Source organism: Eriocheir sinensis, chromosome 37 (genome assembly GCF_024679095.1).
Source record: "Eriocheir sinensis breed Jianghai 21 chromosome 37, ASM2467909v1, whole genome shotgun sequence".
Lineage (NCBI taxonomy): Eukaryota > Metazoa > Arthropoda > Malacostraca > Decapoda > Varunidae > Eriocheir > Eriocheir sinensis.
In genome coordinates this window covers 8224071-8251570 of record NC_066545.1, presented here as the reverse complement: position 1 = coordinate 8251570, position 27500 = coordinate 8224071, and the positions used below count along the sequence as shown (strand labels likewise).

General features: G+C 43.5%; 2 long non-coding RNA genes across 12 annotated transcripts in view; one reads left to right on the top strand and one right to left on the bottom strand.

Moving 5' to 3' along the window:
* Window positions 1–27500, top strand: part of LOC127008170 (uncharacterized) — a 160152-nt gene that overhangs the window by 52305 nt on the left and 80347 nt on the right. For all 11 annotated transcript variants that reach the window (XR_007760893.1, XR_007760891.1, XR_007760892.1 and 8 more), the window contains 2 exons: window positions 4381–4459; window positions 24872–25005. This is a non-coding gene — a long non-coding RNA (uncharacterized LOC127008170). The remainder of the gene's footprint in view (window positions 1–4380; window positions 4460–24871; window positions 25006–27500) is intronic.
* On the bottom strand, window positions 31–24950 carry LOC127008173 (uncharacterized). Its single transcript, XR_007760900.1, has 3 exons — window positions 24828–24950; window positions 10321–10556; window positions 31–885 (listed from the first exon to the last, which is right to left on the bottom strand). It is a non-coding gene; the product is annotated as an uncharacterized LOC127008173 (long non-coding RNA).

Here is a 27500-nt window from a genome sequence, read left to right as displayed (position 1 = left end):
TGAGAGAAAGGATATGTGTGTGTGTGTGTGTGTGTGTGTGTGTGTGTGTGTGTGTGTGTGTGTGTGTTCAGTCCTAAGCTTCGGCGGGGAACAAGAGGCTCAGCGTAAGGGGGCGCCACTCAAGGGGGAGGAGAGAGGGAGGGAGAGAAAGGAAAAATGAAGGGAAGGAAAGGAAAGAGGATGAATAGGGAAGTTCACAACATAACCTCCCCTCCCTCTTTATCTCTATCTATATCTATCTATTTTTATCTATCTGTCTGTCTCCAGCCCTCTCCCCTCCTTTTCCTTTCTGTCTCTCCTCTTTCTAGCAAACATTCCCCTTCCAACCCTTCCCTCGTGCCGTCATTTCCGTTTCTCCTTTTCTCATAATTGTAAAATTCCTTTTCCTTCTTTTTTTCCTTTATGAGCTTTGCTGTACACCCCTCTCTCTTTGTCTTCATTTATATTTTTATACTTTTATCTCATTTTATTTCTTCCTCTTCGTTTACATCTCTTTCAACATCACACTGACCTTAAAAGCTAAGCTTTAGAATCTTCCTAAATGAACGTGTGTTTTTAAATAATAAATCATGGTCATCTACAGAGTGATTTTCTTATTGTCGAATGTGTTTGGTTCTGTCGGTCGGTATGTCGGTGGGTCTGCAGGCTGGTTGAAGCGTAGGCTTGTCGTGTTTGTTTACCAGTGTGTGGACGGGCCTAAGCCCTCTGTGTGTGGTGGAGGACTCGGCCTCAGCTTAATGGTTATCCTTTAAGGTGATTTGCTGCCCTCCCTTAGGAAGCTCTGTCTGCCGTCCTCCCTTGCTATTTCCTCCCACATTCTGCTCCTCTTCCAACTCTTCTTCCTCGAGGTCATTGGTCGAATCTTGGGGTCTCCATAGCAGGAACCTGAAACACACAAAGCACGGTAATAAAAACAAAAAGCAACATGTTGGGGTACATAACGAGGATCCACAAATGTAAAACGCCGGGAGAAATATCATCTTTCTATAGTTCAATGGTATAATCTCAGCTGGAATACGCAGTGCAGCCCCAGTTCTCTTATTACTGCTGCTGCTGCTGCTTCATCATATGCAATTTTCACAAACTTACCCTCAAACAATTACCTATCTGTACCTTCTTTCCTATTCTCATTTCTACCAAACCATCACCGCCGTCGCCACCACCACCACAATCATCATCACCGCGATCATCATTACCAGCAACAACCAAACGAACAATGATCCATTTTTTTTTCTCCACCCTTCAGCCTCATCTCTCTTATTCCCTCATCATCTCTCATAATCCCACATCATCTTCTGTTGCCCTCCCATTCTCATCTTCCCACTTCTCATTCATCTCCCCATTGCTGTTCCCTCTCCATCATACTTTTCTAAATAATCTCCTCACTCATCTCCCCGCTCTCCCCTTTTTCCTTTTTTTCCTTTACTCCATTTTTTCCCCACCCCACTATCTCTTTCCCCCACTCCTTTCTCCTACTCTTCTCCCTTCTCCCCTCCCTCTCTCTCCCATCTCTTTTCACTCATGGATGTAGGAACTCAATCCTATCCCACAATCCCACTTCTCATGATCACTCCTCTCCTCAACCACCTACTTCTCTCTCCATTCCCCTCTCCCTCCCCTTCCCTCCACTCCCCTCTTCCTAACCCCTCTCCCTCCTCCTCCCTCCACTCCCCTCTTCCTCACCCCTCTCTTCACTCCCCTCTCCCTTACTCTTCCAGCACCACAAGAGCACTCCTTTCCTACTCCTCTTGACCACCCGGCGCCTACACCACTCCTCCCTCCACTCCCCTCTTCCTCACCCCTCTCCCCACTCCTCTCTCCACTCCTCTCTCCCCCACTCCCCCGGCAGCAGCAAGAGTGAGTCTGGGCTACAAATAAGCCACTTACCAATTAGCAATCAGCACGAGGAAGGGAGTTTGTGTCCCTCCCTCGGCCTGGCGTGTCTCAGACATGTGTTTTTTGGTCTGTTTTGTTCTTCTTTCTGACCGATGGTGGTGATGGTTGTAGTGGTGGTGGCGGGGGTTGTGGAGGTGGCTGTGGTGGCGAGGAATGGGGGTTGGGCAGGTGGAAGAAGTGGAAATATTAGTGTAAGAGGAAATGGAGTAGTTTAATGGAGGTGATTGTGGTGGGGCTATAATTGGTGAAGAGTGGATGTCTTGCATGCGTATAAAGTGGAATATTAGTGTAGTGGAAGTGGAGTAATTGGATGTGGTGATACGGAGGTGGATAATGCAAGGTGGGTGGAAGACTGGAAATGAGTTTAGGAGGGTTATGAAAATGTGGAAAATGAAAATAGAGGAGGAGTAAAGGGAAGGAGCTACAAGATGCCGAAGATGGACTGTAGAGGGAAAAGGAAAAGGATAAATGGGTAAGGTCGATGAGAAAATGTGAGGATGTGGAAGGGAAGGTTGATTTTAATGGGTTCTGTGCAGTAGTGGAGTTGGTATAAGATGGAGGATTCGATGGAGGAGGTGGTGGTGGTGGTGGACAGGTTAAGATTTAAGAGAAGGGCGGGGATTGAGAGGAGGAGGAGGTGCGAGGAGGAGGTGCGAGGACTAATGAGATTTTGAGGATGGAAAAAAGAGAGAGAGAGAGAGAGAGAGAGAGAGAGAGATATTAACACATGAACGAAAAAACAGATGGTCGAACGAAAATGAAGTAAAACAAGAAGGAAAAAAAGAAAACTAAGGAAAAGATAAAGAAAATTTACCTTGTAAAAGAAAAATAATTACCTATATATGAAGACATTAAATTTTAACTATAATAATAAATAAAAAGGGGTGTTCGTTGATAACCCTCCAAAAAAGCTAAAAAAAAAAAAAATAAGTGAATAAAAATAAAGAAAAGAAAAAAAATTAACCAGTAGATTCCAGGTAGACGAAAACGAGTCCAGGGATGATAAATGAAGGGGGGAGGGGCGCAAATTAAGGTAACCCAGGTGTGTGTGTGTGTGTGTGTGTGTGTGTGTGTGTGTGTGTGTGTGTGTGTGTGTGTGAGAGAGAGAGAGACGTCTGACCTGCCTCACATACATACACATACACACACACACACACACACATTCACACACACACAATACAATTAAGGTGTTGCCCGGTGCGGGGGGCGTGTGGAGAGCAACACCACCTGAGACTCGCCAGACGCCCGCTAACCCAACCCGTCCTTCCTTGGTGCAGCGCCTCCACACGGTGTCAAGAATTTCCGGTCCAGCCTTTTATGTGTTTGCTGGAGTTCTCCTTGAGTTCTCTGGTGGCTGTTAGTGTAGTTGTTTATTTTTATGTCAGGATAATATAACTTCTTGCTGTTTGTAATTGTTGTGGTAGTGGTGGTAATAGTAGTTGTAGTAGTAGTAGTAGTAGTAGTAGAAGTAGTAGTAGTATAAATAATAGTCGTAGTATTGGTGGTGTTGGTGATTGTTGCTGTGTTCGTAGGGGCAGCGTTATTATTATTATTAGTAGTAGTAGTAGTAATAGTAGTAGTAGTAGTAATAGTAATAGTAATAGTAGCAGTAGTGGTAGTGGTAATTGTAGCAGTGGTATAAGTGGTGGAAGTGGTAGTAAATATTTAAGAAGTTTTTGTCGTGTCACCAACCCGTCACGCCATGTTGTAATTTCGTCGTTATCAACATTCTGCTACTTTTCTTGTATGTCAGTCCACGCCCCTTGTTGAGCTACTTTTATACTTCACAGTGAGTTAATTTTACAAGCTGTGTAATTTATTTTTCTTATAATGGCGGTGTTTTCATCAGGAAACAATAATGTGGAGTACTTTCTTCGTCATTATTATTCACTTCACAGACTTTCCCAGTTTTCATTATAGAATACTGAAAAAAGAATCATTTGCCAATTTGTATTCTGTTCAGAGCCCCCAAGGAACACGGAATGAGGAAGATTTAAAAACCTATATTGAATCTCAGACTTTCATACAAAAGTCTCATCAGAGTCCAATTAGTTGCCGGAAAAACCTTGATGGCCACGTGAAGTTGGGTAATTCGATGTGATAATGACGAGCATGATGAAGCCGCGTCCCCTTCCGCCGCGGCACACCGCTGTTATTAGGCCGTGAGTGTGGAGGGGAGGCAACGGGAGGCGGGACCGGCATAACGCACATGCATTTCTTGAGCACAATTACTTGAGGGATAGAGCGACCTGAAGGTTTATCATAGGTGAAGGAAACCGAGGCAAGGCTGTACTACAGAATTAAGAGAAAAAATATGAGTCTCTATTGAAGTTGTAAAATATAATGGTGTGGTGTACGTAGACATTTATCAATCCTATGAACCCTATGAAACTCACTGCAACTAATCTGATAAATATACAGAAAAAGTAGAATTAAGTTTATTTAACAAAAAAAAATCTATCCTTTTCTTTTCTTTCTTTACAGTGAAGACTTTAGAGGCACCGTCGGGACACTAATTATACGAGATGGATACAACAAGCGAAAATTACAACGAAGACAGTAGGTAGGTGTATTACACCTTTTTTTCGTATTTAGTGATTAGAGGTAGATGACGTAAGGTGGAGAGCAAAGATGAAGCCGAGACATGTCCAATGCCGATTCATATCACGTTGTGTGCATTGTGTGTGTGTGTGTGCGCGATAGTATGATAAGTTTCCATCTAGAACACGGAAGGGGAAAAGCCTTATCAACATCATGGTCCATCTTCCTTCCTTCTTCCTTCCTTATTTACTGAGCTTCTTTACAAACGGCAAAAGTATGTCGCCCTTGCTATTGGTGCGAGTTAGTGGTGGCTGCATCGGAGGACCCAAACCCAACCCATACCTGCGAGAGCGATGAGGTGGTGATGGTGCTGCTGGTGATGTAGGTGGTAGTGATGGTGGTGATGGTGGTAGTGGTGATGGTGATGGTGGTAGTGGTGGGTCTTTTGCTGCGCCTCAGAGCCTTAGAACAGCCCAGGTAAAGAGTACGGCTACCTGGACGCCTAATCTCGGGCCGCGTGAATCGGGGGAGTCAGGTGAGAGGAATCGTCCCCTTCCCGGCTCTCCTGATCGATCCGAGGACGTGTTTTTTTCTTTGTAAGTCAACCACTCGTAGGCACCTCTTGGCTTCCTCGCTCCCTCTTGTCCCCTGCCTCCTCGATCTCTCCTTTTTTCTTCTCCATTTTTTTCGTTTTCATTTTCTTCTTCATATTCTTTTATTTTTCCTCTTTTCCTCCTCTCCTCTCCCCTCCTCGTCCTTCTCTTCCTCCATTTTAATGCTCTAGTTTCTTCTCTTCTTATTTTCCCTGTCAACTTCTACGCCTTTTTTTTTTTTTGAATGTCTCCTCCTACGCCTTTTTTTAACTGTCTCCTCCTCCTCCTCCTCCTCCTCCTCGGGTGCAGTAAGTGTGGCATTCAGAGGCACTGCTAATGAAGAACGGAAAATGTGCCAAGAATCTCAAAGACGCTGCGTTTCAGGGGTGAGATGAGACGTGACATTTTTCTCTCGTTTTATTTTTTTATCTGTTTTGAGGTTGAAGGCCTTGCGTGTGACTGTATTATAATGTCTGTTTGTATTACTTTGTTTTCTTATACAGCAATGAAGTAGCTCAAGGGCAACACAAAAACATGAATAAAAATAGAAGCCCGCTTAACAAAATAATATAAAGCCCGCTAATTTATCGTTAAGTGTAGTAACACGTTTTGTAAGATAAACGAATATAAAAAGTTGTATCGGAGGCCATCACTAACACAAAGATATGTACGCGTTCTGACCTAAATGATACGTGTATTGATTCTGTTCTCAGTTTTATCGAAGTGGTATATGTTTGGAGGCGGACCTGGCCACTCTCGGGAGGAAGCACTTGATATAGACACTTGGAGGACGAGCATGGAACGTCTAACCACGAAATAAGAATGAGAAAACTAATGAAAAAACAAATGATGATAAACTGTATATAAGTGACGTACGAAGGGAGGACGAAAGGTAACGGTCTGCCAGGAAAACTAAACATAACTTAACCCTTCACCTCGGCCTCAAGCACCAGCGATGGACAGATATCACCACCGCTAAGGTTTCAAGGTTCATAAAACACACCGACACGCGGGCCGCAATTTCAAGAGAGTCTGAATCTGAGGTCGGAATTCTGAGACGCTCCTGTTTCTCGCATCATCTCTTTCCAAAGGCCAAAAAGAAGCTCAATCGGTTCCTCATGAGTGCAGTTTTTGCATTCACGCTACAGAAGCTTTGACATACTACCACCAGCGTCACAAAACTATCCATTGAAATGCCAACAACTCCTGCGAAAGCTTTGTCTAACATGCGAATAGAGTTTGAATTTGCAAGTACACAGAAGGTTGATCGTTTGGGCAGCGAAATGTTTAAGAATATTACGCTAAAACACAAACTGGCGCCGGACGAAGCCTTGTCTAACGTGCGAATAGAGTTTGAATTTGCAAGTACACGGAAGGTTGATCGTTTGGGCAGCGAAATGTTTAAGAATATTACACTAAAACACAAAGTGGCGCCGGACGAAGCCTTGTCTTACGTGCGAATAGAGTTTGAATTTGCGAGTACACAGAAGGTTGATCGTTTGGGCAGCGAAATGTTTAAGAATATTACGCTAAAACACAAACTGGCGCCGGACGAACCCAAGAAGTACCTAATCGCAGAAAGAGGACCGTACACAATGAATCTCCGCTTAACGCCGAACTTCCCCAGCGGCCGCATCCGAAGTCACGGGCCGGAAAAAAAGGAGAAAAAAAAAGGAAAAGTTTGCCGCCAGTAGAGAGAACGGAGCGCCTCGATATTGATGACATTTTTTATTCCAACTTAAGTCGTCGTCCGAGAGTGGTTTCAAGAGCTAAGTTGACTCATTCCCGACAACTTGAACTTCTCGCCCACGCTGCCTCCCCCTCTTGGTCTCCTCTTCATCTTTCTCCCTCATTCTTTCACTCTTTTTACACCCTTCCAGCCCCTCCCTTACTACTTTCCCCTCTTGGTTTCTCTTCCTCTTTTTTACCTTCTCCTTCCGGCCTCCTCCCACCCCTATGCATCTTCGTTCTTGCCGGCCTGTTCCTCTTGATCCTCTTCTTCCGTTCTGCCTCTTCGGTTTTTGTCATTTTGGCTTCTTCTCCTCCACTCCTCCTCCTCCTCCTCCTCTTGTTCCTCTCCTCTTGATCTCTTCTAATCCTTCTCCTTTTTGTCCATTTCTTTCGTTCTCCTCTCCTTCCCCTCCTCTCGTTCTCCTCTTCTTGTTCTCCCCCCGGCCCCCTTGTTGTTGTTCTTTCACCTTCTTCTCTAACCCTTTCTTTCGTTCTCCTCCCCTCCTCCTCTTTTCATTCTTATCCCCGCGGCCCCCTTTTTGTTCTTCTTTCACCCTGTTCTGTGCCTTTCTTTCATTTTCTTCTCGTTCCCTCGTTTCGTTCTCTCTCTCTCTCTCTCTCTCTCTCTCTCTCTCTCTCTCTCTCTCTCTCTCTCTCTCTCTCTCTCTTGCCCTTTACTTCCTCCTTGTTCTTCTTTCGCCTTCCTCTCTAACCCGTCCTTTTGTTCTCCTCATACCATTGTCCTCTTCTAGTTCTAACCCCAACCCGCTCTCCTCTCTAAACCTTTCTTTCGTTCTCCTCTCTCCTCTCCTCGTTCTAACCCCCAAGCTCCCTTCTCGTTCTTCTTTCGCCCTTCTCTCTGACCCTTTCTTGCCTGCCTCTCATAGCGGTCCGAGGTGGCGCTGCTGCCGACGCGGGGCCAATCTGTGTGGTGTTTGCAATATCAGTGATAACACGAGAGTGGCTGAAGATGAAGGCTCTGGGGAGGTGCGAAGGGAGGGAGGGAGGCAGGCAGGAGGCGAGGCAAGGAAGGAAGAGATGGAATGAAGGATATTGTTGGTTTGAGGGTTAGTGTGTGGGGGGAGGGGGGTGCGTGTGCGTGTGCGTTTGTGTTTGCAAGAGGGAATGAAAAAAATGTGTATTGAATAACGAGATGAATGGGTTGTGTCGGCGTCTGTTTTATATGCATTCACATTAGTTATAAAAGGTCACAGCAAACTTGTTAAAAAAAATCTGATATATAAATTATTTAGTATGAATTTACAGGTGCACAGGTGGGGGATTGTTTGTTCGCTATTTATTACATGTTATTCCGAAATATTGTGGCAGTTAACGTTGGCGAATTTATCCTGAAAATTTGGGAGAAATCAGGAATTCTATATAACCGAGAATTCGTCATGCATTTTTCAGAATTATTTTAGCTTTTATACGAACACACACACACACACACACACACACACACACACACACACACACACACACACACACACACACACACACACAGGATCAGTCAATGGCCGCCCCGCCCCATACACTCGAGACCAGTAATTTATGTATTGCCTCCTGCTATTTACTGCTCCATCCCCACTGCATTAATTACCGTTTAGCCGCTGCGTTGTCTTTCATGATTAAACTCATTACTCAGCAGTGTCAGAAATGATAATTGGGAGCAGTAAAGCAGCAGCAGCCGAGGCAGCCACGCACACCTATATTATCGCCGAAGTCAGAGCCCGTGCAGCACCATCGTTTGTTTTGTAGGTAACTGAGCTGCTCGGGAACTCCTGATTTGTTTTACACACACATTAGGCCTCAGATGATTTTTTATCCTCCTTCCTTTATTATTATTATTTTTCGACATAGTTGTTTGTAGAATATTGAGTGCGAGTATATATTTTTGTTTAATGTAGGAAATATAGGGTATCCAAAACACACACACACACACACACACACACACACACACACACACACACACACCTCCGCTCGATTTTAATTTCGCATTGCTAAAGAAAATTCTGCAAAGGAGAGAAAAAGAGGTCCTCAGAAGGTAAGGAGGATGGAGGAGGAGGAGGAGGAGGAGGAGGAGGAGAATGAGGAAGAGGAGGGAGAAGAAGAAGAGGAAGAGAACAGGGTGAACAAGAGCAAAAACAAGAAGAACGAGAAGGGGAATGAGGAAGAGGAGGAGGAAGAGGAGGAGGAGGAGGAAGAGGAAGAGGAAGAGATGGAGTAAGAAGACTGAGAATAACTCTAGGAGCATGGAGGAAGATGATGAACAAGAATAATGAAAAGAAAAGGACTTGAAAAGGAAAGGCGGAAGAGGGAAGGAGAGGAAGAGGAGGAGGAGGAGGGGAATACGAAGAAGGAACACAAAGCCTTGATAACTGGGGGGATGAGGGGGGGAAGGAGGGAGCACTGTGACATCAAAGAAAACGGGAGACTGTATCAAAGGCAGGGGGCACTATTGTACGCTTGGGAGACGTGCGCGCGCCCGCCGTCACCTTCACCGCCACCAGAGAGAGAGAGAGAGAGAGAGAGAGAGAGAGAGAGAGAGAGAGAGACCCCTACCTCCCTACCTTTAGTTTCGTTTGGCTTCTCGTCTTATTGGACTCGAAGCGATTTGTATTTAACTTGTGGAGGTCTTGGTGGCCGTAGGAGGAGAAGGAGGAGGAGAAGGAGGAGGAGGAGGAGGAGGAGGAAAATGAAGAGGAAGGAAAATGAAGAATGGGGAGGAGGAGGAGGAGGAGGGGGAGGGGTGGGGTTAAGAAAGAGGAGTTATTCTTGTGAATCAAAGGAGCTTTCTGTGTCATGAACGCTTTTTTCTTCTTCTTTTGCCTTGTGCACAATAGAGCTGTACCCCTGTGTGCATCATCCTCGTCATCATCATCATCATCATTGGAACTTCGCATCAGGCACTCACTATTCGATGTCTTCTCCTCTTAACTATTTCTCTTCTTTTTTATCCTCCCTGCACCTTACTTTTCTTCCCCCTGTACCCTTATTCTTTACTCCTCCCGTTCTCTCCTTTTCCACGTCTCTCCCTCACTCACCCTCTCCTCTCTTCCTTTATTCTTATCCTGGTGTTCTCCCCTCCTCTCTCTCTTATTCCCTTCTTGCCTCTTATCCTGCTTGTTTATTCACTTCCCTATTCCTCCTCTCGCACTCATTTTCTTCCCCAGTTCGTCTTATCCATCTTTAAACACTCCCTCACTCTCCCCCTCACTCCCTCTTTCCCTTACTCCTTCCTCTGTATACTGTCTTTACTCACTCCCCGTCTTTTCCTCTCTCACTCCCTCGTTGTCTTACCAATTCCTTTTTATCCTCCCCTTATGCTTCCCCTCTCTTCCTCTTTGATTCCCTCGTTTCCTACTCATTTCCCATTATCCTGCATGCCGCCTTACCTTCTTTCTCTCTTTCGGCGCCAAACAATGAACGCCTTAATAATCACCACCTTCTTTCTCTCTCTCCCTTCCACCCACGCTGTTATTCTTACTCAATGCACTCTGGAAAGCTAAAACATAAGAGCACTCGGCAGCCAGTACGCGAAGAAAATACTCCTTCTCACCTGCACGTCTCCTCCCAGTCGACGCCGAGACCTGTGGCGGCTCGTTCCCGCGGTGCAAAGTGTCAGGCGGGTCGAGGGCGTGATTTTTCATAGCAACGTACGAGGCTTTGGTGTTGCTTGTCGTCTTGTGTCCCGCGTGGAGAAAGAGAGAGGGAAGGAGTAAGATGGAGAGAAAGAGAGGGAGGGAGAAGAATGGAAGGGCTTTTGGTTTCACGTCTTGGGATGCTGTAGGGATGCTGAAACGTAAGGTAATAGTTAGTTAAATAGGTACAGAGGTTATTAGATGGTTCTTAAATGAGGACGAGGAGGGAGGGAGGAAGAGAGGGTTGGAAGGGCTCTTGGTGTTACTACTTGGGGTGTTGTGAGGATAGATTGGTAAAGTAGGCAGGTAATTAGATAGGTACACAGGTTATCGGGTGGTTGTTAAATAACGAGGAAGAAGAGAAGGTTAAAGTGAAGGGGATGAGGAGGAGGAAGTTCAAGAGAAAGGGAAGAGTGGAAAGGAAAAGGGAACGGGATGGTGTTAGGGTAGGTGGGAGAAATAGATGGGTACATTAAATGGGTACACAGGTTGATAAGTGACTGTTAAATGACGAGGAGGTGTAGGACGGGGAGGTTAAAGGAAATGGGAGCAGGAGGAAGGTAAAGGGAAGGGGAGGAGGAGGAGGAGGAGGACAGGTAGGAGAAGGGGACAAAGAGTATAGTAAAGAGGAGAGAAGGAGGAGGAAGGTAAAGGGAAAAGGAGGATGAAAGGGAGAAGATGATGAGATAAAGAGAGATAAAAGGTGAGGATGCTTAGCTTTTCAGGAGTATAGTGCAGTGAACGGAACTCCCGGCAAATATAAAGAAATGGTGCCGTAAATTAGGAAGGAAAAGTGGGAATTAGAGAGAGAGAGAGAGAGAGAGAGAGAGAGAGAGAGAATAATACAAGATACAACTAGAGAAATCAACCATGAATAAACAACTAAACTCTATCACTTCCTCGTTATAAGCTCTCTCTCTCTCTCTCTCTCTCTCTCTCTCTCTCTCTCTCTCTCTCTCTCTCTCTTCCTCCCTCTCTTCCTCCCCCTCCCCCCCTCTCGGTCCAGTCGGAGAAGGGAATTGTGTCGAGACTTACTAATTGAAATTCTGATTACTGCATTGAGCGACGAGCCCCGGGAGCGACACTGAACCAGCATTAGGAGCCCGGCCGAGGCGAGGCGAGACCCACGGGGAAAAATGAAAGGAAGAAAAGAGGGGGAGAGAAAAATGTGACTGAGTGATCTTAGAATATTGGAAAGGTAATATTTAAAGGAAGGGTTGAATGATGAAATATTGAGAAGTAATACTAAGAGAAAAAGTTATTATTTGGTGCAGTGTATATCCCCCGCCTGGAAAAAGTAGAGGTAGTGAAACAAAGTGACTGATCTTAATACATTGGAAAGAAGTATTAAAAAGAGGGATGATTGTGTAGTCATGGTAACAAATGAAAAAAATAGAAAAAAAGTTAGTTATCTTAGAATATAGAAAAGTGATATTACTAGGATAGGTAACTACTTGATGTTACGATAGATAATGTTGACACTTTTCTCTCCTAATCTGAAATATGACAAAGAATGAAACAATCTTATTATTCATATTGTAAAAGCATAAAAAAAAACATTACGGTAGAAACTAAATATCATCTAGTGAAGGGCCGCTTATTCTATATATTTTTTTCCTTCTTCATATGAAACTTGTACACGGCTATGAGAAAAACAACAACAACACATATGCACTGCAGAAGAATTTGATATCGCGTAAGATGTGTTGGTTAAAAAGAATAATACATCGAAATAAATAAGTCGAGAGATGAAAAGTGTTATTGTGCTCGAATATGAAAGGAAGATGATGCGAGGATAACAATGAGGGAAAGGAAATGAGGACGGAGGGAAGATAGGAAGATGAAATATGAAGATGAAAATAAAAGTAAGAAAAGAAGAGGGTGGGGAGGAGACGATGAGCGGAAGAGGTTCAGAAGAAGAGGAAGAGAGTTTGAAAGGATCAGGATGAAAAGGAGGATCAGAAGACTAAGTGAGTGGTAAAGTAGCTCGGAGGAGGCCTAGAAAGAGATAAAAAAAACGATATAAAGTACAAAGGCCCCACTATATTATATCAGAGAGAGAGAGAGAGAGAGAGAGAGAGAGAGAGAGAGAGAGAGAGAGAGAGAGAGAGAGAGAGAGAGAGAGAGAGAGAGAGAGAGAGAGAGAGAGAGAGAGAGAGAGAGAGAGAGAGAGAGAGAGAGAGAGAGAGAGAGAGATTGGTACAGGCGCCCGAGGGAGTGATCAATTTTATCTCATGTTAAAAAAAAGACGACTTACGTTCTCTCCAAACAGTCAGGGAGAGAAGGAAGGAGAGAAAAAGGAAAGAAACGAGAGGGAGAGAACGAAACCTGGAGGGAAAAGAGAAAGATGGAGAGAGGAAGGAAGGAGAAGAGTGAAGAGGAGAAGGAAGAAAGTAGATGAAAGGGAGGGAATAAATAACGGAATGAGAAAATGGAGGAAGAGATGGAGAGGAGAGAAGGATTGGAGGAAAGCAAGAGAAGGAATGGAGGAAACGTAGATAGCGTAATAAAACGAAATTGAAGGAAAGGAGGGAAGAATGGCGTCGGAGGGAATGAAGGAAGAGCGAGAGTTATGAGAGTGAAAGGGAAGGGGAGGGAAGGGAGGTAGGAGGAGGGAAGGAAGAGAAGAAGAGGAGGAGAAGGGAAGGTGGGTGAGGAGGAAGGCCTTATCTCTCGTCCCAGTCTAGTCATTTTGGCAACGTGAACAGGCGAGAAATTCATCATTGTCGTGGAGTTTATTTGTTTTATTTTTATTTTCATTTTATTTTTTTATTTTCGTGTTCGTATTCTCTCGGTAAGGTTGTGGTGTTTTTGTGGTGGTGGTGGTGGTGGTACTCTGCCTTACCATTACCACCACCACCGCCATCATCGTCATCACCACCACCTGCAACTCCATATAAAATTGCAACACCATCACTATTAACACCACCAGATATTGTCATTGCTATTACTTTACTAGTGTGTGTGTGTGTGTGTGTGTGTGTGTGTGTGTGTGTGTGTGTGTGTGTGTGTGTGTGTGTGTGTGTGTCTGTCTGTCTGTCTGTCTGTCTGTCTGTCTGTGTGTCTGTCTCTGTCTGTCTGTCTGTGTTTTCTTAATTTAAACCCTCTTTGTTATTATTTGGTTTCGTGAATGTCAACGAATCTCATTAGCTATATTATTAGTAGTATCACCATCCTGATTAGTATTGTTATTAGTATTATCATTACTACTACTACTACTACTACCACCACCACCACCACCAATACTATCATAATCTTCTACACCAGTCACTGTAAATCATCTTCTGGTCATTTTCTTCACCACACCTTCACCAAATCAATAATCCCAACAAGAAGTTTAAATTCACTTTCTCCACACACTGCGTTGGGCTTCCCTTTTTTATTTCCCTTTTTTTGTGGCCCCGAAAATCTAAAGGACGATCTCTCCTCATAAAGGCCGCCTCGACACGCCTCCTTTCCCTCCCTCCTCCTCCCCCATGCCCCTCTTCCCCTTCGTCTTCGCCTTTCATCCATCTTTCCTCTCCTTCGTCATCGCCCTTCGCCAACACTCACATCTTCCTCACTTATTTTTTTCCTTCATTTCTTTCCTCTCCATTTTTTTTCGTCCGCCTCCAATTTTTTTCATAGTCCCTTTTCCCTCGTTCACGCCTTTTCCCCTTTTTTTTCTCTACCTTTCTTCATTTCCTTCATCGCTATATTATTTTTCTTCCTTCCCTTCCCTCCCACCCTCCCAATTTTTCCTATCCGTATCTTTCTCGTATTTTCTCCCTCTCTCCTCCCTCCGGCGCCTCTTCCGCGTTCCCCTTTATCCTGTTTCCGCCTTTTCCTTATATTTTCTCTCCTTCTCTTGCCCTCACTTTCTTTTTATTTTCTCTCCACACAGCTGTCACTCTTTCCTCCCTGTTATCACACTTGTATCTAAGACCCGATAAGAGTGTCCTGCATCTGTCCACTTCTTTCGCTCTATCTCGTCTCTTCCGTCATTCAATATCTTCTTTTTCTCCTCCTCCTCCTGCTCTTCCTCTTCCTCCTCCTTGTCCGCCTTTTCCTGCCCCGTCGTTACTTCCCACACGTTTTCATATTTTCGTTTTCCTTTTACGGGTTTAGTTTTCGATAAAATTCAACGACAGCCTCCTCGTCCTCCTCTCCCTCTTCCTCCTCCTCCTTCCTGCCTTCCCCCTCGCGCCTGAAAACCATCGCTTCGTGTCCTATTTTTATTACATCCAGCAGGGACAAGGTGTTATGCGTCCAACTGTTTGCGTGTGTGTATGTGCGTATACCTGTTTGTGTCTGTGTATGTCGGTGTGTGTTATGTTGCTGTGTGGGGGGATGAGGGGGTGGAGGGGGGGGGGGTTGTGTGTGTGTGTGTGTGTGTGTGTGTGTGTGTGTGTGTGTGTTTACGTGTATCTCGTCTGCTTTTATCTGTATATTTATTTTATTGTGTATCGGTGAGAGAGAGAGAGAGAGAGAGAGAGAGAGAGACAGAGAGAGACAGAGAGAGACAGAGAGAGACAGAGAGAGACAGAGAGAGACAGAGAGAAGTTCAGAATAAATATCTAAAAACAACTTGAATTTTTATATAGAGACTGACGCGTTCATAGGGAGAAAGACACGCAGATACAGATATAGACTTGTATAGAAGACAAAGAAAAAACACTGACTACACGCAAACAGACATACAGACAGATACTCGGGTTTACATATACAGGCTTCCATCATCACATTCTCTCTCTCTCTCTCTCTCTCTCTCTCTCTCTCTCTCTCTCTCTCTCTCTCTCTCTCTCTCTCTCTCTCATTTACTCTTTTATCTCCCATTCTTCCTAATTTTCTTTTTTTCCTCCACCTTTTCCCTTTTTCACCACACACTCCTATCCATTTTTTCACATTTTACTTTTTTTTCTTTTCTCGCCCCCTGCATAATCTTTACCACACTCTCTGGGCGAAGTCAAACTATTATTATTATTATTATTATTATTATTATTATTATTATTATTATTATTATTATTATTATTATTATTATTATTATTATTATTATTATTATTATTATTATTATTATTATTATTATTATTATTATTATTATTATTGTTATTATCCCCAATTCTTCCCCATTTCCCTTTGTTTTTCCCCCCTTAGTCCCATTCACTATCTCACTATCTTCCAACGTATCCAGTTCGCCCTTTTTTCTCCCCTTATCACCTTCATCACATTGCGTCATCTTCCATTCTTCCCCCATTTTTCATTCTCCCCCTTAGCCTTTCATCACAGCCCCTTATCTCCTATTCTTCCCCATTTTCCCCCTTTTTTTCTTCCTCTCTTTATCCTCTTCACTGTATCTCACTATCTTCTTATCTATCCAATGCGCCCTTATTTTCTCCCCTTATTACCTTCATCACATCGCATCATCTTTCATTCTTCCAAATTCCTCCTTTTCTTCCTCCCCCTTAGCCCCTTCATCACATCCCGTTAGCGTCTATTATTAACCCGTTTTCTCCCCATTGCTTCCATTATTAACCATTTTCTCTCCTTGGCTTCTTTTCCCAACCTTTTTCCCCATTAGCTTCTACTATTAACTCCTCCCCCTTAGTTTCTTCAACACACCCCTTCCTTTCCTATTCTTCCCCATTTCCCCCCTTCCCCTCTTATCTCTCTCACGACACCCCATCATCTTCCATTCTTAACCATCTCCTCTTTTTTCTTCCCCTTATTTCCCATTCATCCATATTCCTTATCTGTTTCACTACATTCGTTATCTACCAGTTACTCTTCTTTTCCATTTTCTTATTTCCCCTTCATCCCCTTCACTATATCACATCATTTTTCATATCATTTCCTCTTTTTCTTCTCACCCCACCCCCATCCTCCTCCCCACATCCCTGCAGGTCCTATTCTAAGTTCCTTTTCTTCCCTTTTTCTCCCCTCTCACCGCCTGTTTCCATCGCCCTCTCACGCCTGGACCAGCTGCAATTTTTTTTTCAAGGAGAGGAAGGGGCGAAAAAAATATTATTAAAGCATTCTCTCCTTATTAATCCACTCGGCTCTTAAACAATTGAGTCGTATTTGTTGCAGCCGGGCACTTGACTGTTAATAATTTTTTTCAGTGTTATTTGCAACGGCAATATAACGCTCATAAAGAATCATGGCGCGCGTATATTAATTTTCCGGCGAATTTCAGGATAAAGATGTGTTTGCAATGCTAGTCGTGAATATATTACGTGGAAGGAAACTTATTATTGAAGCGAGTAAATGTATATATCGCTGTCTTTTGTGATGGCTGTGTTGTGAGTTGGGCAATCTGAAAAAAGCAAAAAATAAAGAAATAAAATAAAATAAAAATAAATAAATTCTCCCGGGCTGAATTCTTTACGCCCGAAAATAATGCTTGAGTATAATGAGATGCAATATTTTTTTAAGAGTGGGGAAGAACAAAGATATCAGCAACACCTACAAGCCACTAGAGGTGAGAGGATAGGGAAAGGAAGAGGAATAGGGAGGAGACTTAATAAGGGAAGGATGGAGAATAGATGAAGAATGAATGCAGGAAAACTAAGAAGAGGACTAGAGCTGTTATGCCCGCTGACGAAAGAAAGGAAAGGGTGGGAAGCAAATTTAAAGGAACAAGGCAGGAGAGGATGAGAGGAGGAAGATGGGATAGGGAAAAAAAATAAAACAGAGAAGGGGAGGTAGAAGCCTAAATAATGCATAAGAGGCAATGAATAAAGGAGAGAGAGGTAAGTGATAGGAAGGTGGAGAGAATATTAGAATAGAAAGTAAAGTATGAGGAAGGGGTAAAGGTGGGAAAGAGGGGGAAATTGGGAAGAGAAGATGGAGGGTTGAAATGACACACAGGAGGAAAGAAGAGACGGAGAGAATTAGGAGAGTGGAAGAGTAGTATAGAGTAGAGGAAGGGAGGGAGAGGAAGAAGGAAGGTAAGAGGGAGGGAGGGAAAATGGAGAGGAGGGGAGAGGTAAAGAGTAAAAAAAAAACGAGAAACAATAAGCAGAGAGAAAGAAGAGTAGGCAAGAAGAAGGGTGAGAGAAGGAGGGAGATGAGAAGGGAAGGTAGAAGGGAGGGAGAGATTAAAGGGGGAAGAGAAGAGCTAAAATGATGAACGGAAAACAAGGAGATAAAGAGATGGGGAGGTGAGTAAGCGAGGGGAAGGGGAGAGGGAGGAGGGAGAGGAGGGAGAATGAGTGGAAAAGATTAAGAAAGGATGAGGTGAGGTAAATGGATAAGAATGCACGAGAAACAGGAGGCAAGGAAGGGAGGGAGGGCGAGGTTGTGTGGGAGGGATAATGGAGGAATGGAGAGAGGGAGGGAGGGAAGAGGGGGGAGAAGAGGGACATCAGGAGCCTTGGGACTGAACTCATTTTTCCCACCTGTAAATTACCGGTGAAATATTGCGCTGAAAGTTTATAATCATCGTAAATTTCTTCATGGGAGGAATTGTTATTATTTTTTACCCTATTTTGTTTTTTTTACTTTGAACCTTCATTTAAGTGGCAATTGTATTATTATCTTTATTATTATTATTGTTATTTATTATTATTATTATTATTAATATTATTATTATTATTATTATTATTATTATTATTGTTATTGCTTGCTCCCGCATTTTTGTCGTTGTCCGTCTGTTTGTCCGTTACCCTATTATCTCAAAAACGGATTGATTTGTATTCACCAAAGACACGTGGAAGCATCCGTAGGTAAATATCTCAAACTGATTAACCTTTGGTTAAACTTCGAATACGAAACTGAATGATGGCGAATGAATAAAAAAGAACAATTACTGACTGAAGGACTTACTGGTGACCATACGGAAACACTCGTCCGTAATTTGATGATTATGAGCCTAAATAGCTGGCGATGCCTATTCTCAGGAATACGTAGTTTTATCATCATCATCATCATCATTTCCATTACAATAATTATCGTTATTAGTGTCAGGTGATTTGCTCTTTACCTGTGCGTCGGTGGGCCAGGCGTCGGGGGAGAGCACAGGTGTGGGGGTCGCGGGCCACATTAAGTTCTCGTCCATCATCTTCACCGCCACGCGGGGCGCGGCAACACAAAGGTAATCACGCTCGCTCGCCGCGCGCCTCACCTGGACCAGACAGGTGTGTTGTTTCTCCCACGCCCCGTCACGCCCTCTTTGCCTGCCTGCCCACACCACCTCCTCGTGTTTGTCCATGCCGCCACACCAACACGCGGCCTCTGCTCTCCTTTAGTTGGTGATCTATAAAGGGTTAATAGCCGTAATGTTGAGCCAGATAATTACCATTCCCTAACCTTCGTCCATCGTGTCAGATTGTACCGCACGTTATTTTGAAGATAATTTTGTAAGCCACCGTAGGTCTGCTTTGAGGCTTCTTAGGACCGTGTATTTGGGCGTTGATGGACGTAAGCTGCAGGGTGTGTTGCATAGCGTACAGCTGCAAGAGGGCTCAAGGGAATGCGTTGAGGGGTCGCCCTGCCTCCCCTTCCCTTCTCGGCGTCCCCTCGAATGCTGCTGTCACCCTCGCCGTCTGGGGAGGCGGGGGGGGGGGGGCTCTGGTGCCGCGTGGCGCTTATGTTTCCGCTCGTGCTCCACTGCTCCCCGCGGTGAATTGAACCCATTCTTTTGTTTCCTTTTGTTGCCCGTGACAAGAGGCTCCTTTGAACCCCATCATTTGGCGGAAAACATATAGGGGATGATACCAGGGGTGGCGCAAGGGTTATGACAGCCGGGTGGGTCGATATTCAATAGGGGAGGAAAGGTTAAAGGAAGAAGATGCGGCAGACAGAACAATCATCCCGCCCCGCTGCATGTCCCATGGGTCTTCCTCAAGTCCACCACCCCCCTTCCAATTTTCTCTCTCTCTCTCTCTCTCTCTCTCTCTCTCTCTCTCTCTCTCTCTCTCTCTCTCGTTTCCTCTCCATCCCTCCTTGAGGAAGGACTCACAACACCCACCCGCAAGCCACTCCGTCAACAGGAAATTGCCGGGATTGCGGGACTTAATTGGAAGCGACCTGGAGGCCACAGCGCTGGGCCACTGGGCCTTGGAGAGGCTGGGACGGGGCTGTGACAGGGCTGACTGGTCTACATGGGCTGGGACTGAGTGAATATTGGCTGGAGACGGGCTGGAGAGGGGGGGCGTTGAAGGGGCTGGATCAGTGGAGGATGAGAGGCTGTGTACAAGACTAAAGGGGCTGCAGTAACGAGAATCAGGGGAGGGAGATGGAGAAGTGAGATGACCAAGGCCTGCCACGCCTGGACGCAGCCTCCCGCCCCCCTCTCCCCACCCGTGGCTTCCTCTTAGCTCCTCGGCCACACACCTGAGCCCAGCAACGTCCTGACGTGTCTTGAATGTGTCCTCAGCGTGTCCCTGGTGTGTCGCTTTAGTCCGGGTGGGCCTCGAGCCGCCCCGCCCACCCGCCCGTCAGCCAACCAAGGCTTCCCCTTCACCAGCTGCTTTAGACTCTGCGATATATCATTTGTTTATATATTCCGCTAAAACTACTCTCCTTCATAAAGATATTAATTCATTGATGGACTTTCAACTGTTCCATGACGGGGGATTTAACTGTTTTGGTTGTATTGTGAAGCGTCGAGATCTTGCGTGTAGAGGTTACAAAAATAAAAAAAAAATCGTACAGTATTAAGTCTCAAAATTTCGTAATGGCTCAACGACTACCTAAAGAATATTGCTCGCTTTACCGACTATATACTTAGAGAAAAAAATGTTCGTGACCCTCAGCATAAAAAAAAATAATAATAATACTGTTTCCTCCATCAATCGACTTAACTCACGAACACAAAAAACGAACACTCAAGGAAGAAGGAATAGGAGCGCAAACGATGACCCAAACAAACACACGAACAAACGATGACCCAAACAAACACACGAACAAACGATGACCCAAACAAACACACGAACAAACGATGACCCAAACAAACACACGAACAAACAATGCCCCATCTAAACACACATACGAATAAAGTAAAAGACAAAAAACTAAGAAACCACTGAAAACACTAGAAAATAACAAAGACACATCGCACGCACAAATAACCAACGAAAAAATGGACTAAAACAAACAGACGAAGGAACCAGCGGCGGCATCTTGAGGGGGTCGAGGCGTGGGTGTATCACCATCATCATCATCATCATCATCATCATCATCATCACCACCACCGTTCATGACCTTCCGCACGAGACCATTGCATTAATAAGGACTTAGCGAAACAATGAAGGCGTCCATTATCAAGGAATCGCGGTGGTTTGCTGAGCTTTCCTTGGATCGATGCGGTAATAGAATGGGAGGGACAGGAAAGGAAGGGAAGGAATGGAAAGAGGGGAGGAGGGGAGAGGAAGGAAGAGTGAGGGGAGGAAGAGGAGAGGAAGGAAGAAGTGAGGAAAGGTCAGTACGGAGGAGAAACGAGGGGACAGGAAAGGAAGGAAGGGAGAGGGAAGAGGGGAGACAGGGGGAAAGAAGAGGGAGGCGGTGAGGAGGGGTATGAGATAGACAGGGGAAGAGGAAGGAAGAGGTGAGGAGAGTGAGAGAGAGGGAGAAGGAAGAGGTGAAAAGGGGTAGATGAAGGAAGAGGTGAAAAGTGGAAGGGGTAGAGGGGAAGAGGAAAGAAGAGGTGAGGAGGGAGAGGAAGAGTGAGAAAAGGGGAGAGAAAAGGGAAAAAGAGGAGGAAAAGGCAGATTAAAGAAAGGAAGATGAAGGTGAAGGAGGGAGAGAAGGGAAAAGGAGAATAGAAGTAGGACACAAGGGGAAAGAAGAGGGCGATGAAGGTGAGAATGAAGGAGGGAGAGAGAGAGGGGAGAGAAGTGTGGCTGTGATGGAGGGCGAAGGGAGGAAGGGAGATGATGGTGATAGTGTCGGCCGTGATGGTGTTAAGTTCTGGTAATAGTGTGTAACAACCCCAGAAGATGACGGTGCTGATGGTGGTGTTATTGGTGGTGGTGGTGGTGATGAGGGCGACGCGGCAGTTGAAAGAAAATGCTAATGGTAGAAACTGTAGAGCACTGAGATGGTGGTGGTGGTGGTGGTGGTAGTGGTGGTGGTGGTGGTGGTGGTGATTAATGGAGTTTGGAGGGGAAGGGTAGAATAGATAATGATTGTGACCGAAGTGATGATGGTGGTGGTGATAGCGGTGGTGACATGGGTGGAAACTAACGAGGAGGTAATGAATACGAGGATGTAATTAAAGGAGATTACTGTTTGAGAAGGAGGAGGATATAGTAGTAGTAGTAGTAGTAGTAGTAGTAGTAGTAAACGAACTCGTCATTGTATAACCATAGACTTTTTACTATTCTGTTTTTACTTACCTATACTTTGTACTTATTTTTATTACCTGTTTTTATTATCTACTACGGCTACTACAAGAAACGTAGCAGAAGTGGTAGAAGTAGGGAATTAAAGAGGCAGAAGAGTTTCATTGAGGAGAAGAGAGCTTAAAGAGGTCCTGCAGTAGTAGTAGTAGTAGTAGTAGTGGTAGTAGTGGTAGTGGCTCTGTTAATGCCATTCAAACGTCTTGTGAAAGCAGTCTGCCAACCACGTCATGCCCAGGGGAGGTGTGTGCGTGTGCATGTGTGTGTGTGTGGGGGGGGGGGGGGGTTCGTGCGCTCGTGCCTGGAGTTTTAAATGATTTATTTTCTTCATTTACATTTTTATGTTTTCTTTTGCAATTCATATTTATCTTTCCGCTTTGCTTCATTCCATTTTAAACTCTCTCTCTCGTTCTCTCTCTCTCTATCTTTTTCTATCTATCTCTTGCATTCTCCCGCGCATTAAGATGAAATATAATAAAGGGACAAAAAATATCGCGTAACTATAAGGTATCTTTAATTAAGGTACAATGAACCTCTCTGGGAAGGGATTCAACTATACGAAACTTTTAACATACTCGTCACTGATTCTTTTGCTCCAAGTATAATGCTTTAGACGATTATCCTCTCCTCCTCGTCCTCCTCATAATCTCCCCTCCCTAACTCCTTCAGGTATCCTTTTACCCCTCCCGAAATCAACGCCCTCCTACCTGCTTACCTCTTCCCCACCTCCCTTTATTACACCTGAATATCTCCCTTTATTCCCTCCTCCTGCTTTCCTTCAATTCCCACTAATGTTTTCTTTCCTTCTATTCCTCTTCTTATCATTCCGTTCTCCTCCTCACCGTCTACCTCTCCCCCTCTCTTTATGTTTCTCCCCTCTATCTCCTCTCCTTCCCTTCCTCTTATCTGACTCTCCCTTATTCAAACCCTCCTCTTTCCCTCTTGCCTCTCCCCCTTTTACTTCGATTTTCTTTCCTACGCATCATTTCCCTTCCTCCCTTCGTATCTTCTTTATTTTCTCGTGTCTCTTACCCTGTCTTTTGTATCCACCCTCATCATTATCCTCACTAATTTCATCTCACCATCATCAAAATTACTATTCAAAATTGCTAATGTTATTGTTACATTTTGTTTTCATTCTCATCCTCACACTCTTTTACGTTCCCTTATTTGTATTTTTTCTGCAGTCTTTAACTTTTCTTTATTTTTCTCTCTCTCTCGCCCCCTGTCTGCTTCCCTCTCTACTTTTCTCAGACTTCTCCCTCTCTCTTTCTCTTCTAAAGCCCCCAGCAATAAAGGCGCTAAAGTGTGTCCTTAAGAAGTGATAAAACGACTCTTCTCTCCGTATGTAAATAAGTGTGAATGAAACTCTTCGGTCATGCTAGAGAATTGTGGAAACTCCGATCCGACGCGTAATGTTGCAATAATGGGGAGGGGAGACCTTCATGTGTGTGTGTGTGAGAGAGAGAGAGAGAGAGAGAGAGAGAGAGAGAGAGAGAGAGAGAGAGAGAGAGAGAGAGAGAGAGAGAGAGAGAGAGAGAGAGAGAGCGGTTGTCATAAGGTCATAGAGGACAGAAAGCAAATGGAGAAAACAATAGAAAAATGGAAACAAGAACAACTCAAAAAATATTCAACTTGACTTTAGAGTAATAAAAAAAATACAGACATATAGAAGAAATAGATAAACAGATGGATAGAGAGATGTCATAGAGAATAGAATGGATAGGAGAAAATTATGAAAAAATAGACACAAAAACAACACAGCCACGAAAAAGAATATTCAACTTTGCTAAAATAAAAAAGAAAAGAAAAGACGAATCCACAACACTGAATCTGCAATCTCTCTCGTTTTCCTTCGGGCCTGCGGGCTTGTTTTTCTTTACTTCTATATTTTACTTCCCTTTGTGCTCTCGCCTGAAAGTGAATCACATGAACAATGAAAAAAAAAAGACCCTCTAGTTTGGAAATATATTAAAGAAAAATAATAATCAAAGCACAATAAGAATCAGTATAGGAAGAGCAAGATTAGAACAGACTCCCCCAAAAAAGCTGAGATATAAAAAGAGGGAAATAAAGAAAGAGAACGGAATAAGATATAAAAAACGGGAATAAGAGAAAGAGAACGGGAGGAAAGATATAAAAAACGGGAATATAAAAGAAAGAGAATGGGAAGTAAGATATAAAAAACGGGAATAAGAAAAAGAGAACGGGAGGAAAGATATAAAAAACGGGAATATAAAAGAAAGAGAATGGGAAGTAAGATATAAAAAAGCGGGAATATATATGAATGAGAACGGGAAGTAAGATATAAATAAAACGAATATAAAAGAAAGAGACGGAAAAAAAAGATAATACGCAGCCAGAGCGATTCCAGGGACGTAAGTAGATTTGCTATAATTCCAGAGTGAATGTCTATGATGATTACGTCTCATTTGCACGTGGAAAAAGTAATATAACGGCGAGAGAGAGAGAGAGAGAGAGAGAGAGAGAGAGAGAGAGAGAGAGAGAGAGAGAGAGAGAGAGAGAGAGAGAGAGAGAGAGAGAGAGAGAGAGAGAGAGAGAGAGAGAGAGAGAGAGAGAGAGAGAGAGAGAGAGAGAGAGAGAGAGAGAGAGAGAGAGAGAGAGAGTGAGCTCAGAGGGTCGAGTCGAGTTAAAACTGTTTAGTCCACCGTCAAAATAAGGTTGGGACTCCATTTTCTAAACGCCCGAGTAATTATTTTTCCCTCCTGCCCCAAACCCTGTCAAGTGAAGGGAGATTTTTAATGAAATTGTAGGAAGTTGGACAATGCAGCGTGACTCTGCCTCCTCGTCCTTCCTCCAGCCCTCCCTCCCCTCCTCCAAACCTTCGTCTCTTCCTCCATTCTTTGTTTCTTTGTTTCTTTCCTTCCTTTGTGTCCCTCCTTTCTTCTAAGCCCTCTGTTGCTTCTTCGTCTTTTTTTTTTTCACCACCCCTCACTCTATCCTCTTCTCCCTTTAACTTTTTTTGTTTGTTTTCCTTCTCCAGTTCATCACCTACTTCTTTCTCTGACCTTTCGTCCATCCACTTCTACCTCCTCTTAGGCCTCGTCCTCCTCCTCTTCCCTTTTTCTCTTGTTTATCCACTTTACCTTTATTTTTTCTGCCTTTCTTGACGTTTTTTTCCTGTTTTCAGTTCATCGATGACCGCACGACCTTTGATGACCCCACACTCTACTAACCAGGAAAAAAAGTCGGTTCGCAGGTGACCATCCTGAAACGAAGAGAAGAAAGGATTTAGTAATGAAAGTGGGCCAAAGGATACGAAAGGTGAGTACACATTTTAGGCTTAGCTCTTACCTTATTCTATTATTTGTTTTATTACAGTGCCGATTTTTTTTTTATATATATAGTAAAGGAAACAGCTCAAGGGCAAAAATCGCTTGTTCATTTTTCACATGGTTTTCTGATACATAAAATAAGCCTTTACATTCATACATCTTCCACGTACTAAAGAAAATACGATAGAGGGTACACTTGCTTATAAAAAAAATCTAGTACATGAAAAGAAAAAAAGATAATTCTGATACATTAAATAATATGCTACGTAGAAGGAAGGTTTGAAACGGTAAAAAAGCGACAATATGAAAAGAAAAAGAAAATAACAAGAAAAAGATTGCGAGAAAGATAGGCCGCGTCACAAAGAGAATTCCGGGAAACTTCCACAAAAAAAAGTCTTAGTCAGTGGAAAATAAAAACGAACCGAAAAATGTAAAATACCGAACGTTGCTCTTTCTTCCTCGCTCACTCCCGGCGCCATCATCATTCCCAGCGCCCTGCCAAGCCCTGCCCACGAGGTATTTTGTTTACGTTGTCATTCTCTTAAATTACTCCTGAGACTTTTTTCCCAGCATCATCATCATCATTATCATTCAATTACATTATTATTTCATTTTCTTGCTATTATTATCGTTCTTGCTTTGCTCTTTCTTCCTCGCTCACTCCCGGCGCCATCATCATTCCCTGCGCCCTGCCAAGCCCTGCCGAGCCCTGCCCACGAGGTATTTTGTTTACGTTGTCATTCTCGTATATTATTCCAGATGCTTTTTCCCAGCATTATTATCCTTATCATTTCATTACGTTCTTATTCCATTTTCTTACTATTATTATCGTTCTTGTCTTATCAGTTCTTTTTTCTCACTCCATTTATTAATCTTATCTCATTATTTTTCAGTACTTTTAATAAATTTCTTAAACGTCGTTATGGTCATTAGTATTAAGACTGTCATCATTAATATTAATTCCTTTACGTTTTTATTCCCCTCTCAGTTTTTATTATCCTTGTTGCCTTATTAAATAGTTTTGTTATTATTCTTCCATCTATTGCTATCTTCATCTTATTTTCTTTCACTGCTGTTGATATATTTCCTCAGCATAAATATTATCATTATCATCACCCGTTCCCTTAGACTGATATTCCGGCTTATTTTTTTTTATATTACCTTGCATATATTATCCTTATCGTTATCATTATCATATTTTCCCATTTTATAAGTATTATCATCGTTCTCTTTAAATCATTATCATGGTATATTTTTTTTTTCTGTTCTTCCAACTCCTACAATTCCTTCCAGACCTTTTCGTATTTTTCTTCCCGTCCTTCCTCGGGTTTCTTACTTCCTTCTGCTTCTTCCTACTCGTAATAAGTATCCTTCGTTTCTATTTTGTTCCGAGTCTCGTCTTGATTCTCTTTCCCCTCTGCTTCTCTTTCTCCTCTCTCTGAAGGGATGACAAAGAACAGGAAGAAGAAAACTGATGGTAATGGCCTTTTTTGTGACGAGTTCGGTCTCTCTCTCTCTCTCTCTCTCTCTCTCTCTCTCTCTCTCTCTCTCTCTCTCTCTCTCTCTCTCTCTCTCTCTCCATCTATCTTTCTATATCTATCAGTCTTTCTTTCCCTTTCTCTCTGTGTATGTGTCTGCTGCATAAGAGTTGCAAGAAAGGGAACCACTCAGGAATATTGAATGAAGGGGGAATATAGAAGGAGTAGGAAAGAAACAAATAATAAACAGAGGAAGAGAAAATAATAAAAACAAGGATAATTTAGGAAGTCGTACAGAATGAAATGAGCGGAGAAAAGAGCCGAGAAAAGATTAGATAAGAGAAAAAAAATTATAGCAATAGATGGAAGGACGAAGAGAAAAGGAGAGTAAATAAAAAAAAATTAAAAGCAAGGAAAACAAAGAAACTAGATTAAAGGAAATTTGCCAATGAATAAATAACGGAAGGAGGAGGGAAGAAGGGAACGGAAGTAAGCAAAGGAAAATATATAAGAGGAAGTAAGAAAGAAAAATAACAGGAAGAAGAGAGAAGGGGACGTTGAGAGGGACGGAGGCAGGGAAGGTAAGGGAGAGAGGAAAGAAGAGAGGGAAGAGGGAAGTGGAGGGAGGGGGAGGGAGAGAAGGGAGGGATCTGCTAGTTCATCAAAACTTACTCTTACACAATATTTCCAAGACTGTCGCATAGTTGACGACATAATGAAGGAGGGGAAGAGGGAGAGAGGGGGAGAGGGAGGGAGGGAAAGTGGAGAGAGGTTGAGGAGAAGAGCGAAGAAAATGAGATGGCGACAGGCAGGATGATGAGAGAAGGAGGAGAAGAGGAGAAACGAAAGGAGGAACGAAGGGAAAGAGAGAGTGAGAGGTAAGCAAAGCGAAAAGCAGAAATAGAGGAGAAGAAGGGAGATAATGATAATGATGATGATGATGATGATGTGAGAAAAATAGAATGTGATAATCCGGCCAGATAATATGAAAATGAGATAGAAAAAA